Genomic DNA, 16,414 nt, shown 5'->3' on the forward strand with positions numbered 1-16,414 from the left:
TATGGAAGGGAAAAATGTGTAGGCGCGGGCTTAGTGGGCCAGAGGGCCTGTTCCTGTGCTGTATTGTTCTTTGTTCTTCATATAAACTGCCTGTTCCCTCATTTCTTTCTGCGTCACTGTACTCTGTTGTACTGTACACCACAGTCTGTCCCTTGCTCACCCCACCTTGACCTGTCTGGCCCCATTGTGCCCTCAACGCATTGAATTCCTCTGGGTTTCTGATCACACTTGAAAACAGCGCCACTTTCAATGATTTGGCACCAGCCCAATCATTTCTGCCACTCTAATTAACAAGAAGAAGGTCTGGTGGAGTTGCTTAGTGGCTGACATTTTAGCTTCTCCTCCTCCAGCACTCTGATTAAAGCCCTCATAAAGAGTGAGGAATGTTTGGTGATTTTTCTTCCAGTCACTGCAATATCCACAATGGTTAATTTCCCAGTTAAGAGTATAAGCAAAGCTCCCAATGCTTTGAGAGTAGTATATTTGTTGAGAAAGATACAGAAGGGGGATGGGGGGGTCGGATGATGGGTGGGGATGGACGGGGGTGCAGGGCGGGATGGGGGCAGATGGGGTTGGGGACGGGCTCGGGGTGGGGGTGGACAGGGGTCGGGAGCTCGCACGTGGTGTGCTGCTGCCTAGTCTCCTGAACGGCTAGCAGACCTCACTGAAAACTCCGAGCCCCAGAGGAAAATCAATTAACCGAATAATCAGCTATCTGAACGAAATAGTGCCTGCCCATCTCGTTCGGATAATCGAGGTTCCTCTGTATTCAAAAGACTGAACAATGAAGGCAAGTTTAACCACTCTGTCTCAGTTTTAGCTACCCCACTAGAGAGCTGTATTTGAGAATCTATTTGGTATAGATGTAGGTAGATTAGATTACATTACAGATTAGATTTAGATTAGATTAGATTACAGTGTGGAAACAGGCCCTTCGGCCCAACAAGTCCACACCGACCCGCCGAAGCGCAACCCACCCATTCCCCTACATTTACCCCTTCACCTAACACTACGGGCAATTTAGCACGGCCAATTCACCTGGCCTGCACATCTTTGGACTGTGGGAGGAAACCAGAGCACCCGGAGGAAACCCACGCAGACACGGGGAGAATGTGCAAACTCCAGACAATCAGTCGCCTGAGTCGGGAATTGAACCCGGGTCTCAGGCGCTGTGAGGCAGCAGTGCTAACCACCATGCCGCCCACTAAAAGAGTGTCACATTACATTCCCTTTCTCAAAAGACAGAGGATTAAATGTTTTTAAAACAGAGATAGATGGATCCAAGGGGGAAGATTATCAGGGATATGCAGGAATGTAGATTTGAGATTAAAATCAGATCAGCCACGATCTTAATGAGAGGCAGAAAAGGCTCAAAGGGCTGAGTGGCCTACATAAGTCTGTATTAGACATAAAGTTGAGCCTAGCCTCCACTGCTGACTCATTTAGCCTTGGAATTTTCTTTTGCATCATTTAGTATGGGAATTGAAAGTGGGGGGCTCAGTGGTCAGACTCCGCCTCACAGTGTCAGAGACCTAGGCTCACCCCTCCCTCAGATGACTCTGTGAAGTTTGCCCAGTCTCCCTGGGTCTGAATGGGTTTCCTCCAACAGTCCAAAGGATAGCAGGTTAGATGGAATGGCCATACTAAATTGCCTGTAGTGTCCAGGATGTGCAGGATAAGTGGGTTAGCCATGGGAAAGACAGGGATTGGGTGGGATGGTCTTCAGGGATCAGTGTGGGCTCAAGGGGCCTGCTTCCACACTATAGAGATTCTATAAATGAAATTTTCACTTATCTTCACCCCATAGTCTGGGCTGATATTTTCATTCAAAGGCGTTGCTTTTAAAAAGATTGCTGGTAGCTTGATTTGAGCTGCACTATTGACTATCCCTGACTGAAAGTTGAATTTGAATTTCCACTGCCACCAGTAACTACTAGTATAAACAGGCAGTTTCTATTTGAAATCTATGCTCGGCAATCAGAATTGAAATGCAGCGTAATATCCAACAGCAGTATCCAAAGGAGAATGGGACATGCTCCTGATATTCCAGCTAATATTTATCCCTCAGTCAATAGCAGTAAAATAGACTTTCCTGAAATTTATTTCATGGCTCTTTCTTCTTGCTATGGGCCAATTGACTGACATATTTGCTTACTGTGCTCACTGTTCAAAGCTTTCAGTCGGTCACTGGGGGATATCTGAGGATATGGAAGGTGCTTTAGAAATGAAAGCACTTTTCTGTCTTTCTTTCAATAAATATTCATCCAAACTTTTCATCTAAAATCTTAATTGACCCCTTTGTGTCAGGTTTAATGAGTAATCTGTAGGCCGCAGGTCTGCTGCGGTTTCTGCAGGAAGGAGCAATTTGTTTTCCTTGGTGGTTCAGTGGTTAGGATTCCGTGCTCTCACCAGATTCAATTCCTGGTCAGGGAAAGAGGATTTGGAGCAGTGCGGTGGCTCAGTGATTAGCACTACTGCCTCAGGGACCAGGGTTCGATTCCACCCTCAGGCGACTGTCTGTGTGGAGTTTGCACATTCTCCCTGTGTCTGTGTAGGTTTCCTCCGGGTGCTCTTGTTTCCTCCCACAGTCCAAAGATGTGCAGGTCAGGGGGATTGATCATAAGAAATTGACCTGTAGTGTCCAGGGATGTGGAGGTTAGGTGGACTAACCATGGGAAATGCAGGGTTACAGGGTAGGATAGGGTGGGGGTTTGAGTGGGATATATTTTGGAGGGCTCCTGTGGACTCAATGGGCTTCCTTGCTGTAGGGTTTCTATGATTCTGACCCCCAGGCTTAACTGGTGCTAATATTGTTCAGCTTACATGCACAGATTGAATGCCATTTATCCTCTGGACACCTTAATGTGTCTTCCTTAGATGCTGAATTACATTTTAGGAAGACACTTTTCTTTTGCTTAGAATTACATAAAAATGAAAGATGGATGCAGGACATTTCACCCAGCGACTATGTCTGTGGACCAGATCATCCTCTCATCTGCATTCAGCCCTCAATAACATTCAAAAAGTTTCTGTTGCATGAGCCATTGCTGACTGGATCTCAGTCAGATTATTGTGGGCCCAGCTCCCACTGTAGACCAATGAAAATTGGGAAAGCCAAAGCTGTAGGCCTGGATTTTCTGCAGAGTGGCAAACATCATCAGATTGCCACCCAATTGAATGTCCATACACCCGATCCTCTCTGCGTTTCTTGCAGGCTGTTCTCTGTTGGCTTTTTTCAGAATTGAACAGTGCAACTTTGATTGAGATCACTATTGCAGTGCTGTAGTGTCTGGAGAAAGACTGGGCACAAACTCCATCAAAGATATTGTCTACTGTGACATCAAGGTCCAATGTGACTATCAGTGACTGGGTGAATGTTAGTGAAAAGGTGACTCTTAGTGACTGGGTCACTGTCATTGGCTGGTTGAATGTTTGAGAATGGATGATTGCTATTGTATGAGTGGCAATTAGTGTATAGGTGAACGTTAGTGAATGGATGCTTGTTAGAGTCATACTGCAAAGAAACAGGCCCTTTGGTCTAACTTGGCTTGTTAGTTTATGAGTGAGTGTTAGTGAATGGGTGAATGATTTGATTTTGATTTGATTTATTATTGTTACATGAACCAAAGTACAGTGAGAATGCATGCTATCCTTATCTAAGTATATCAGGGTAATAGAACAGAATGCAGAATATAGTGTTACAGCTACAGAGAAGGTGCGGAGAAAGATCCACTCTAATGTATGAGAAGTCTTTGGCATGTGGGTGACTGTTATTGAATGTGTATTGTCAGTGAATGGGTGACAGTTGGTTTATGAGTGAATGGATAATGTGGAAGGTGGGAGAGGTAAGCACGAAGGTTCGAGGTGATAGGTTCAATAGCAGGTGGGAAGGTTAGTTGTTGGGTCAAGGGTGGATTGAGTGACTGGTGATTAGTGTGGCAGGTGGGTGAGGGTGTGTCAGGTTTGATCAGGAGGGGTGGTCAGGTCAGATCAGGTCGAGGGCAAACCTTGTGGGGAAGGTGTAATTGGGCTTTGGGTTAGTGTGGTAAGTGGTTCCAGGGGCTAGTTGGAGGGTCAGGGCTTAGTTAGCCATTGGGAAGTAGCCAGAATGTTGGGGTGGAGGGGGTGGGGTTGGTAGTTGGATGGTCAGGAGGTAGAGTTGGAGGGAGTTGGAAGGTGAGTTGTGTGGTTGAGAGGTTGAGGGGGAGGTCGGGCAGGTCAGTATGAGTGATTGGATGGCCAGTTCTGACTTACACAGGAGATAGATTAAGTTTTAATCTTTCTAAAACTTTTAATAAGTATGAGGAATCTATCTGAACTAGCTCAGATTAGGAGACTTCTGAGGTGGCTGTCAGGATGCAGAGCAATTGCCAGACTTTCTGAACAACTCACACAGAGGTTAGCACGTTGGCACTTGCACATTGTCCCCATTAGCATTTTGAGTCTCACGTCTTCCAAATATCCAGAGTTCAAAAGAGTTGGGCTGTTATTGGTGGATCTCACAATAAGCTCCATTTCATAATCATTGACACCATCCCTTGCCCTTGGAGAAAGGGAGGACTGCAGATGCTGGAGATCAGAGTCAAGAGAGTGTTGCTGGAAAAGCACAGCAGGTCAGGTAGCACCTGAGGAGCAGGAGAACTGACATTTCAGGATAAGCCCTTTATCATATCCGATGAATAGCTTATGCCCGAAACGTTGATTCTCCCGCTCCTCGGATGCTGCCTGGCCTGCTGTGCTTTTCCAGCACCACACTCTCGACTCCATCCCTTGCCCTGGCAATATCTGGGCGTTGAATCAATCAGCTCACCATCTTTGTGTCCTGTTTGACCCCTGGACATTCCCCACACCGTCACTAAGATCACCTCCATGCCCCCCACCCCAGCTCACCCACTGCTGAAAGCCTCATGGCTTCACTGCTTCCAGATTCACCCTGAAACAACTGCACAGAGGCTAGTGCCCCTGTCACCAAGTTACCCTTCATTTACTGAAGGTTTATACACAGGCTCTGACCAGCCAGTCTCAAGGACCAGGAGACTTTCTGTTTTTTTTTAACATTCCTTTTTTTTTTAATCCAAGTGACCCTTTATTTATTTATTTATTTATTTTTATTTTTAATTTACCCCCACACTCCCGCCTAACTGCGGTAGTGCTTATTTTTCCCCCAGCCCCCATGCTGTTGTGTGTGTGCAGGTGGGAGACACAGTGAGAGACACAAGATGCACAAATCTTTATTCAGTTTCCACCACCAGGAAGAAAGGAAACACCTGAGTGGCCAGTGACAAACACTGCCCTTCACATCACCAGGCAGTGCTGTGTGATCAAACAGTGAAGGGGAGGGTAGGGATTAAATCAAAATAGAGTTGGAGGGAGAAATGATGCACTCCACTCCCTGCGGCGCCCACCTCTCCCTGAACAACTCCAGGGTGTTGGTGGACACCACGTGCTCCTTCTCCAAGGACACCCGGGCTCTAACGTAACCGCGGAAGAGGGGCAGGCAGTCGGCCCTAACGACCCCCTCCACGGCCCGCTGCCTGGACCTGTTTATGACCAGTTTGGCCAGGCCCAGGAGCAGACCCACGAGGAGGTCTTCAGACCTGTCCTCCCTCCTCCGTACCGGGTGCCCGAAGATCAGGAGCGTGGGACTGAAGTGCAGCCAAAAGCAGAGGATAAGGTTTTTCAGAAAATCAAAAAGGGAGGACTTTCTGTTTATTTTTGTCAGCTTGGGCTCCCTGATTTGCCAAGGTCAACAACTTCAATCAGGGAGCTCATACTCAATGAGATCCACCTGGATCTGTTCCAATCACCACATACACCAATGTTCTTCCAGCTAGACACACACTTCCTCAACTCTGTAAACGTACAGTTTATGCAAAACTTTGCTGCCTTCATCCTTTCCCAAACTGAATCTCATTCACCCGTCAACTCTGTCCTCGATACTGACCTCCACACACCTCTCCAAGTCCGTGACCTCCAGACACACGCCCCTCAGTTAAACCAATTCTGGCCTCGTGAGAATCCCCAATTTTAATCGCTCCACAGTCACTGGCCATGTTTTCCAATCCAAGGTCCTGAAGCGCTTGATTCCCTCCTTAACTGAACCTTTCAGCCTCTTGGTTGCTCTTTCATTCTTATTAAGAGGTTCCTTTAAATCTGCTGTATTTGTCACCTGCCCTCGTATTTGCTTGTTGGGCAGGGTATCAGAGTTCATATTCTGCAGGACACTTTATTATGTTACAGCTGCTGGATGAAAGCAGCTTGTCGGGAGCAGAGATCTCCGCTGACTCTCCTGCACAGGACTGAGGGAGCACTGCATCTTTCAGCTGGGACTTTACATGAAGTTGTGGTGGCTCAGTGATTAGCACTGCTGCCTCACAGCGCCAGGAACCTGGGTTCAATCCCAGCCTCAGGCGACTGTCTGTGTGGAGTTTGCACATTCTTCCTGTATCTGTGTGGATTTCCTACCACTGCTCAAGGATGTGCAGGTTAGGGTGGATTGGCCATGGGTCTAGGATGAGATGCAGTTCTGAGAGTTGGTGTGGGCCCGTTGAGCTGAATGGCCTGTTATGATTCTAAGTCCTGTCTCAGGCAGGAAGAACCTGCAATGCAATATTGAATAGATAATTCTGTTTTCGGGTGTTGATTGAGGTCTTGCTGGGTGTAAGTTGGTTCTTGCCTGACATTGTAATCATAACTATCCTGCGAAAGTCCCTAAATTAGCTCTAAAGTCCTTTGAGGATCTTCCCATGCCATGGCCTCAGTGCTGAGCTCCTTTTCCTCCTTACGGATTTAATTGGCTTTCCAGTAAATAGACTGATAGAGATTTTATAACAGAGAAAGAGTCCCTTTGGCCCATCATTACAAAGCCAGTCATCCACGTTCCAGCACTTGGCCTATTCGCTTGAATGCTATGGTGTTTCAAATGCTTATCTAAACAGTTCTTAAATACCTTGAGGGTTCCCACCCCAATCAGCCTTAAGTTCCACAGAACTCTGGATAAATTTATTTCCTCAAATATCCTCTAAATCTCCTGCTCTTTACTTTGTGTTTATTGACTCCTCTATAAAAGGGAAAGGATTCTCTCTGCCCCCTCAGCACTTTGTACGTCTCAATCAAGTCCCCCTCAGCCTTCTCTGTTCCACAGGAAATAACCTCAACTCTATCCAGTCTCGACACTGAGGCTTTTAATACGCAGTGTCTTATCTCTGTGAGAACTCATTCTTCCCTCCTTCTCGAGATGCTGAGTGTCACATTCTAATGCTTCCCTTTGCATCACCATGGCACCCACACACTTGCCTAAAACAGTGTTCCATGCCCGTGCACGAAGTTAAACAAGGTGCTCCATTTAACATTGACTAATTGTCTGAGCATTGTCCGTATTATCCTCCATTTCATTTCTTGTCAACTAGAAGGGCCGATAGGAAAGCTGCAGAAACATTGTATAAAGGTTCATGGGGATTAGCATCAAACTGGAGACTAGTTCATTGAAGACACCCCAGCCGATCTCAACAGAACTTGTATTCTTGTGATCAGTGTATTTCTTTCGTGCACCAGTTCTGTTGTCTTATGTCTCTTTAAATCTTGCTGCCTCCCACAGGCAGACATTCAGGCAACTCAAGGAGGTGAGGTAAACATGGATAATGTTCAGCAGAATGCATGGCTCAGGATGTGGCCTTCTTGCCCAGTTCTTCCATAGGTCAAGACCTGCACTTACATCAGATTACATAGGATGGCTGGCACAAGAACTAAGAAGGTTAGATTAGACTCCCTACAGTGTGGAAACAGGCCCTTAGGCCCAACAAGTCCACACCAACCCTCTGAAGAGTAACCAACCCAGACTCATTTCCCTCTGACTAATGCACCTAACACTACAGGCAATTTAGCACGGCCAATTCACCCTAACCTGCATATTTTTGGACTGTGGGAAGAAACTCGAGCACTTGGAAGAAACCCACGCAAACAAGGGCAGAATGTGCAAACTCCACACAAACAGTTGCCCGAGGCTGGAATCGAATCTGGGTCCCTGGTGCTGTGAGGCAGCAGTGCTAACCAGTGAGCCACCGTGCCGCCATCTTGTGGTGCAGTGGGCAACATTCCTGACTTTTTGTGAGAAGCTCCAGGTTCAAATCCCACACCAGGAAGAATTTCGATATAGCCCTTATGACTAAAGGGAGCTGGGGAGGTTCCCTTCTACGCTTTGGGAAGATGAGGAGCAGACTGGGTGGCTGCTTTTCAGAATGCCTACGCTCTGTCCAGGAAGACTGACCCTGAGATTCCGTTTCAACACACCACTGTGTTCCTTGCTCAATACAGGGCAACCCCCGTACCCACGGAATCATTTTCTGCAGTTTCGTTTACCCCGGGCTGAACATATTACAGGGAACCTTCCGGAACCAGGGACCAGAAGGCTGCTGGGAAGGTAAATTTCCCATTGAAATGAATGGGTTCGCTCCTATCTGTGGTTTCGGGTTTTTACGGTAGGTCATGGAATACATTCCCCTGCTGGTATATGGGGGATCTACGGTATTTCCATCTCAGTTAAGCTCCAGGAAAACGGAAAGGACAGCACCTCATTTTCTGCTTGCGAACTCTGCAGCCTTCTGGGCTCTAAATCGAGCTCAATAATTTTAAGCACCTTCTCCCATCTTCTTACCCCAACCTCCACACACAAGGTCTTGTCATCATGTGGGTTACTACTGCTAACAGCCCATCATGAGCCACAAACAGTCCCCATTAGCAGCTATTGATGTCCCCAGACTGATTTTTACCCATTCCTTTGTCTGCCTAACTGGTTTTCTCTGAGCTCCATCTCCACCTATGTTGTTTTTAGATTTAGATTTAGATTTTAGTGTTACAGGTACTCAAGTACAGGAGTACAGTGAAAGGTGTATAACGACACCACACTCGATGCCATCTTAGGTATAAATATGCCAAGGTACAAAAATCTTAGGTAACAGGAACAGCGAAAACGTTAGGCATTACATTCATTGAATCAGTAGGAAAATTAAGAAATGAGGTAATAGTTAACATTAAAGTCTTTGTTCGTTTAAACTAGAAAATAAACAAATTATGTTAAAAGTTCAACAGGCTTGCCTGGGTTCTCTGCTTAGCTTACTTTCCGGGAGACCTCAGGCGTCTGTACTTGCTGACACTGCTCCAGATACCAGGGGGAGCTCCCTCACCACTGGCTCTTCCCGCTTTGGGCCACAATGTCATTGCTGATGCTGAAGCTGAAGCTGTTGCCTCCCTGATCTCCCCTTGGCGCCTCTGGAGAATGTCTGGGCAGGACCCACTCGCGCACTAAGCCAGGATCCGCCTTGAGCCAACGAGAGACCAGGCCGCAACCCATCATGAGCCATCGAGAGACCAGGCCAAGACCCATCATGAATGCCGAGAGACCAGACCGAGACTTGCTTTGTGTCACAAAGAGACCTGGCCAAGACACATCATGAGCTACTGAGAGACAAGGCCAAGACCATCATGAACGCTGAGAAACCAGGCTAAGACCCATCATGAGCCACCGAGAGACCAGGCCAAGACTCACTTTGAACGGCTGAGAGACTAGGCCGAGACCCATCATGAATCGTTGAAAGACCAGACTGAGACTCGCCATGAGCCCCTGAGAAACCAAGTTGAGACCCATCATGAGCTGCCCAAAGATCGGGCTGTGATCCATCACGAGTTGCCCAAAGATCGGGCTGTGATCCATCACGAGCAACTAAGAGAACACGCCAAGATCCACCACAAATCGCCGAGAGACCGGCCGTCACTATGGTCACCTTGCTGCGTTCTTGCTGAAGCCAGGACGAAACACCAAGAGAAAAACGAAACAAAAAGAGAAAAAAAGGAGGAAACTAAAAATAAAAGGATGGAGTGGAAGAGCTCCAGCTGGTGCATTCTACTTCACCACCAGCTTGGAAATACCATTTACTCCTCCGCCTCTCCCCCTTCTTCAGCACATATTCAAACCTTTTCCTCCCTTCAATCAATTCTGAAGAAGGGTCACTGGATCCAACATGTTATCTCTGCTTTCTCTTCACAGATGCTGCCAGACCTGCTGAGTTTTTCCAGCAATTTCCCATCTTGTTTGAGGTCTGTATTAATGCAGCCAAACTGACTGAGTAGGACTCCTTCCAACACTCACCGATGGCAGGCAGTCAGAACAGGAGAGAGTACGGGGTCTGCCGTCGGATGGACCTGAATGACACAGCCACAATGCAGTTATACTAAGGAATTAACAGTAGAGTCATAGAGATGTACAGCATGGAAACAGACCCTTCGGTCCAACCCGTCCATGCCGACCAGGTATCCCAACCCAATCTAGTCCCACCTACCAACACCCGGCCTATATCCCTCCAAACCCTTCCTATTCATATAAAGCTGACTTTTATTGCAACGCGGAGGGGTGAATTATAAAAGTGGGAAAGGCTCGCTCTAATTTTATCAGGTTTAGAGCACAGTGTGTAGTTTTGATCTCCCTACTGTTACAGACGAGACCAGACCCCTCCAAACATATTAAGAAAATAGCCTAGACTCTAACGTTTTCTCATTTTGAAGACAAGTGCGAGGTGTTGTGTTCTGGATGCAATTTGAATGACAAAACTACCAGGCTTGAAGGAAAACACATTTTATTCCTATACTCCAGTTAAAATATAACAACAAAAAGAGGAAATTAGAATAACCTAACTCTGTTGGCAAACTTAACAGAATAATAGGTTATTTTAGTACTAATCAGTGACTGTTCCAAAACAGTGGCATCCACTAAACACACATGTTGGCAAAGGCAACGTCAATAAAATAGATTATCCCAGTTGCAATTCTAGCAGCTCAGGAGGCGAAAAAAAGCATCAAGAGAGAACTCAGAGAGAGACAGAGAGAGAGAGAGACTGTAGCAGGGAGAGATGTACTGCAGCTTCCAATACCTGCTGAGACCCCAGCAACAACTACTAAGAAACATTTTTTAAAAACCTAAAAATTCTGGTTCTGTCGAAGCTTGACCCCACTCATTCAGGCTGCTTCTATTGTTCCAACTTTTGGAAGAAGACCTCAAGGTCTCGCAAGCTGTTTGCTCTAAAGGCTGTCAAAGACAGTTCAATACCTCAGTCTTAAAACCTTTCTTCAAAAAAAACCAGGACAAAATATATCTCTTAAAGCCCTAGTATTGTCACATTACTTAAGGAGGGATGTTTTAAAAATTAATTCACATGATGTGGGTGTCGCTGGCTAGGCCAACATTTATTGCCCATCCCCAATTGCCCAGAGGGCAGATAAGAGTCAGCCATATTGCTGTGGGTCTGGAGTCACATGTAGGCCAGACCAGGTAAGGATGGCAGTTTGAGGAGAAAGTGAGGTCTGCAGATGCTGGAGATCAGAGCTGAAAATGTGTTGCTGGAAAAGCGCAGCAGGTCAGGCAGCATCCACGGAACAAGAGAATCGACGTTTCGGGCATAAGCCCTTCTTCAGGAATGAGGAAAGTGTGTCCAGCAGGCTAAGATAAAAGGTAGGGAGGAGGGACTTGGGGGAGAGGCGTCGGAAATGCGATAGGTGGAAAGAGGTCAAGGTGAGGGTGATAGGTCAGACTGGGGTGGGGGCGGAGAGGTCAGGAAGAAGATTGCAGGTTAGGAAGGCGGTGCTGAGTTCGATGGATTTGACTGAGACAAGGTGGGGGGAGGGGAAATGAGGAAACTGGTGAAATCCGAGTTCATCTCTTGTGGTTGGAGGGTTCCTAGGCGGAAGATGAGGCGCTCTTCCTCCAACCGTCGTGTTGTTGTGGTCTGGCGATGGAGGAGTCCAAAGACCTGCATATCCTTGGTGGAGTGGGAGGGGGAGTTGAAATGTTGAGCCACAGGGTGGTCCGGGTGTCCCAGAGGTGTTCTCGAAAACGCTCCGCAAGTGGGCAGTTTCCTTCCCTAAAGGACATTAGTGAACCAGAAGGAACTTCCTAACAATTGACAATGGATTCACATTCATCATTAGATTCTTGATTCCAGATTTTTATTCAATTCAAATTCCACTATCTTCCATGGTAGGACTTGACCCCGAGTCCCCAGAACATTACCTGAGTGTCTGGGTTAATAATCCAAGTGGTATAGGAGTTGAGGACCATTGCCTCCCCCTCTGGGAGACTGGATTCAAATCTCACCATCGCTGATGGCCAAATTCAATTAAAAAACATTGGTCATTTTTAAAATAAAGCTAACCAAATGGTGACCATGTAACTATTGTCAACTGTCACAAAGGGAATAGATAAGATCGAAGCAGGGAAGTTATTTCCACTGGCGGATGAAAGGAGAACTAGGGGGGATAGCCTCAAAATAAGGAGGGGGGGAGCAGATTTAGGACTGAGTTCAGGAGGAGCTTCTTCACCCAAAGGATTGTGAATCGATGGAATTCCCTGCCCAGTGAAGCTGTCAGGCTTCCTCATTGATTGGTTTTAAGGCAAAGAGATTTAGATTTTTGAACAGTAAAGGAACTAAGGGTCACAGTGAGAGGGGGCAGGTAAGTGAAGCTGAGTCCATGAAAAGACCAGCCATGATCTTATTGAGTGCTGGAACAGGCTCGAGGGGCCAGATGACCTAGTCCTGCTCCTAGTTCTTGTGTTCTAATGCTCAAAAAGCAAACTGTATCATGAATGTCCTTTAGGGAAGGAAATCTGCCGTCTTTAGCTGGTCTGACCTTATATGTGACTCCAGACCCACGCCAGGTAGAAGCAGATATGAGACCAATGTTTATGAGGTATTTATACAGGTACATAGACCAGCAGGGAATAGAGGGATAGGAACCATGTGCAGGCAGGTGACATTAGTTTAGAATGGCATCATGGTTGGCACAGGACTGGTGGGGCTGAAGGGCCTGTTTTTATGCTGTTCTGTTCTACGTTCAATGGTAAGTGCGGATGAGTCTTATCTGCTCTTTGAATATTTGGGAATGGGCAATAAATGCTGCTCTAGACAAGTGCATCTCACATTCCCTGAACAAATTTATTTTAAAAACCCTCAGAAAGTGTTAGAATCCCTACCGTGTGGAAACAGACCATTTGGCCCAAAAAGTCCACACCAACCCTCTGAAGCGCAAACCACACAGAACCATTTCCCCAACCCTATTGCTCTACATTTCCCCAGGCTAATCTACCTAACCTACACATCCCTGAATACTATGGGCAGTTTAGCATGGCCAATTCACCCTAACCTTCACATTTTTGGACTGTGGGAGGAAACCAGAGCACCCGGAGGAAACCCACACAGACACGGGGAGAATGTGCAAACTCCACACAGACAGTCACCCAAGGCTGGAATTGAACCCAGGTCCCTGGCGCTATGAGGCACCAGTGCTAACCACTGAGCCACCATGCCACCCCAGTGCACGATGCTTTTTGATGTGTAGCCCCTGTTCTAATGTAGGAAACAAAATAGCTGAATTATTCACAGTAACCTCCCACAAACAGAAAAGCAGTAAAGACAAGATATTTTTGTTGAAGTAATTTTGATTGAAGGATGAATATTGGCCTGAACGTTGAGGTTGTGACAATGCTCTGGCTTTAAGAGGTGTATTTTGTCCTGTTTCTTTTTACAAGAGGTTTTAAGGCAGAGGTGACGAGATGGCTAGTGTTGGCCCCATAAAGTAAACAGCTGGGGAGACCTTGGGATTTAATTTTTAAAGTTGGAACAATAGAAGCAGCCTGGATGGGTGTGGGCAGCTCTCACAGACCAGGATTTCTAGATTTTAGTTTTTTAGCTTTGAGATTCAGTAGTAGTTGCTATTGGAGTGTCACCAGGGCTGGAAGCTGCAGTAAAGGTCTCCTGGTCTCTGAGTGTTTGCTTGATATTTTTTCTTTCTCCCTCTCTGTTGCCTGCATTGCATGGGGGACAACCTGCTGTCCTTGATTAGGTTAGATTAGATTCCCCTACAGTGTGGAAACAGGCTCTTCTGCCCAAGTCCACACCGACCCTCCAAAGTGTAACCCACCCAAACCAATTCCCCAACATTTCCCTCTGACTAATGCACCTAATACTATGAGCAATTTAGCATGGCCAATTCACCTAAGCTGTACATTTTTACTGTGGGAGGAAACGGAGCACCCGGAGGAAACCCACACAGACACGGGGAGAATGTGCAAACTCCACACAGACAGTTGCCCGAGATGGGAATCGAACCCAGGTCCCTGATGCTGTGAGGCAGCAGTGCTAACCACTGAGCGTTCTGAATTTGTCTTTTTACCAAGGGGTGTGTTTATGAGATGTTACTATACTGGAAGAGCTAATTAGTAATAGGTACTGTGCCTATTATTTTCTGAAGTTTTCCAGTAGAGTTAAGGCATTCTAAGTTCTTCTTTCTTTTGTTGTATTTTAGCTATCATGTTTAAACAAATTATATTTCGCTTAATGTCAAGTGGTTTGACCAATCAAATTGTATCTGGAACAGACACTTTACACTTGCCTTCAACAACAGAAAAAGTTAGGCTGCCTTCTTAAAATATTTTGAAGGGGTCTGGCCTGATTCATAACAAGGTCAAGCAAGGACTGATGCAAGTCAGAGAGATTGGCATGGACCACTTGTCACAAAATGGAGGAACGTGAGGTGAAAGGAGGGTTGATAGAAGATTCTAGAAGCCTAAACTAACAAACCACTACTTATTTCCATAATCGTCTGATCTCAAAGGATACTGACAGCACTCAGGGACACACAATGATATTATTCAAGAGAAGAAAATAAAATCCTTCTGTCATTTGTTTTCGTGCGCTCTAGTTTAGAGAATTTCTCCTAAATGTCAGCTCATAAAAGCCATCTCTTATTGCATCAATCCCTTTATAAAACGGAGAGCACATTTACCTCATAAACTGCATTACAACCTGGAGATTGTTTTTACACCTTTCAGTCTTTAAGGCCTGGCATAGTTCAACCACCTGGCTCCCACAGCTGAGAACATTCTGTCCGTTTGCTGCCCACAATTAAGGCCGGGCTAGCTAAGAGCTTCAAATTACACATTAGGTGGTGATGCTCAATATATAATCTGCTGCCCTGATAGCTGTGCGTGGGAGGAAGAATCCATTCTGAGACTTGTGAGGCTCTCATCCATCAAACAGCCCCTGTGCTCCCTGAGGAACTGTGTGAAAGAAAGAACATCAGAAATCAGAGGAGATGTAAGCCACACGTTAATTCATCATTACTTCGGTATGTGGCTCAGTGGTTAGCACTGCTGTCTTACAGCGCCAGAGATGTGGGTTCGATCTCACCCTTGGGTGACTGTCAGTGTGGAGTTTGCACATCGTCTGCATGGGTGTGCTCTGGTTTCCTCTCAAAGCTGGGTAGGGTAAACGGATAAGGTCTTTTCCCAGGGTAGGGGAGTCCAGAACTAGAAGGCACAAGTTTCTGCGGCGAGGGGAAAGATTTAAAAGAGACCTAAGGGGCAACTTTTTCACGTGTATGGAATGAACTGCCAGAGAAAGTGGTGGTGGTTGGTACAATTACAACACTTAAGATGCATCTGGATGGGTAAATGAATAGGAAGGATTTAGAGAAGAGCTGGCAAATGGAACTAGATTAATTCAGGATGTCTGGTTGCCGTGGATGAGTTGGATGGAAGGGTTTGTTTCCGTGCTGTACATTTCTATCATTCTAGCGCAGGTGAGATGGATTGGCAATGCCGCAGTGTCCAGGGATGCGCAGATTAGGCTGGTTAGCCATGGGAAATGTAGGTGGTATGGTGGGACGCTCTTCAGAGGGTCGGTGCAGACTTGATGGGCTGAATGGCATCTTTCCACACTTGAGGGATTCTATGATCATTCTGCCCCACTGCACCTTTGACAAAATCTGGAGTTGCAAGATGGGCTCAGTAATGGTGACCATGACAACAAGCACACCGACTTTGTTGTGAAAATTCATGGTCCTGAGCTCATGAAGGCATGCCACTGGTAGGTAGGATGCAGTTAAAATGGGAGAGACTCAAAAGGCCAGAACTAGGGGCATGCAGATATCTCGGGGGATTGTGAAAGGGATTACAGAGAGGTGGTGAGGAGCAAAGCCATGGTGGTGGGGGGAGGGGGCGGCATTTGAAATCAAAGATTTTAAGAGAACGGTGTTGTTTAACAAGAATTGTTTTGAAAGAATATAGAACATAAAACATTACAGCGCAGTACAGGCCCTTCAGCCCTCGATGTTGCGCCAACCTGTCATACCAATCTGAAGCCCATCTAACCTACACTATTCCATGTACGTCCATATGCTTGTCCAATGATGACTTAAATGTACTTAAAGTTGGCGAATCTACTACCGTTGCAGGCAAAGCATTCCATACCCTTACTACTCTGAGTAAAGAAACTACATCTGACATCTGACCTATATCTATCACCCCTCAATTTAAAGCTATGCCCCCTCGTGCTCACTGTCACCATACTTGGAAAAAGGCTCTCCCTGT

The 16,414-nt window shown here is 46.3% G+C and overlaps 1 long non-coding RNA gene across 1 annotated transcript in view; it reads right to left on the reverse strand.

Annotated features, from left to right (window-relative positions):
• Positions 1–15,052: 15,052 nt before the first annotated feature.
• LOC122541979 overlaps positions 15,053–16,414 on the reverse strand; it is a 21,924-nt gene continuing 20,562 nt past the window's right edge. The window contains exon 4 of the long non-coding RNA XR_006309732.1: positions 15,053–15,065. This is a non-coding gene — a long non-coding RNA (uncharacterized LOC122541979). The remainder of the gene's footprint in view (positions 15,066–16,414) is intronic.

Source organism: Chiloscyllium plagiosum, chromosome 39 (genome assembly GCF_004010195.1).
Source record: "Chiloscyllium plagiosum isolate BGI_BamShark_2017 chromosome 39, ASM401019v2, whole genome shotgun sequence".
Classification (NCBI taxonomy): Eukaryota; Metazoa; Chordata; class Chondrichthyes; order Orectolobiformes; family Hemiscylliidae; genus Chiloscyllium; species Chiloscyllium plagiosum.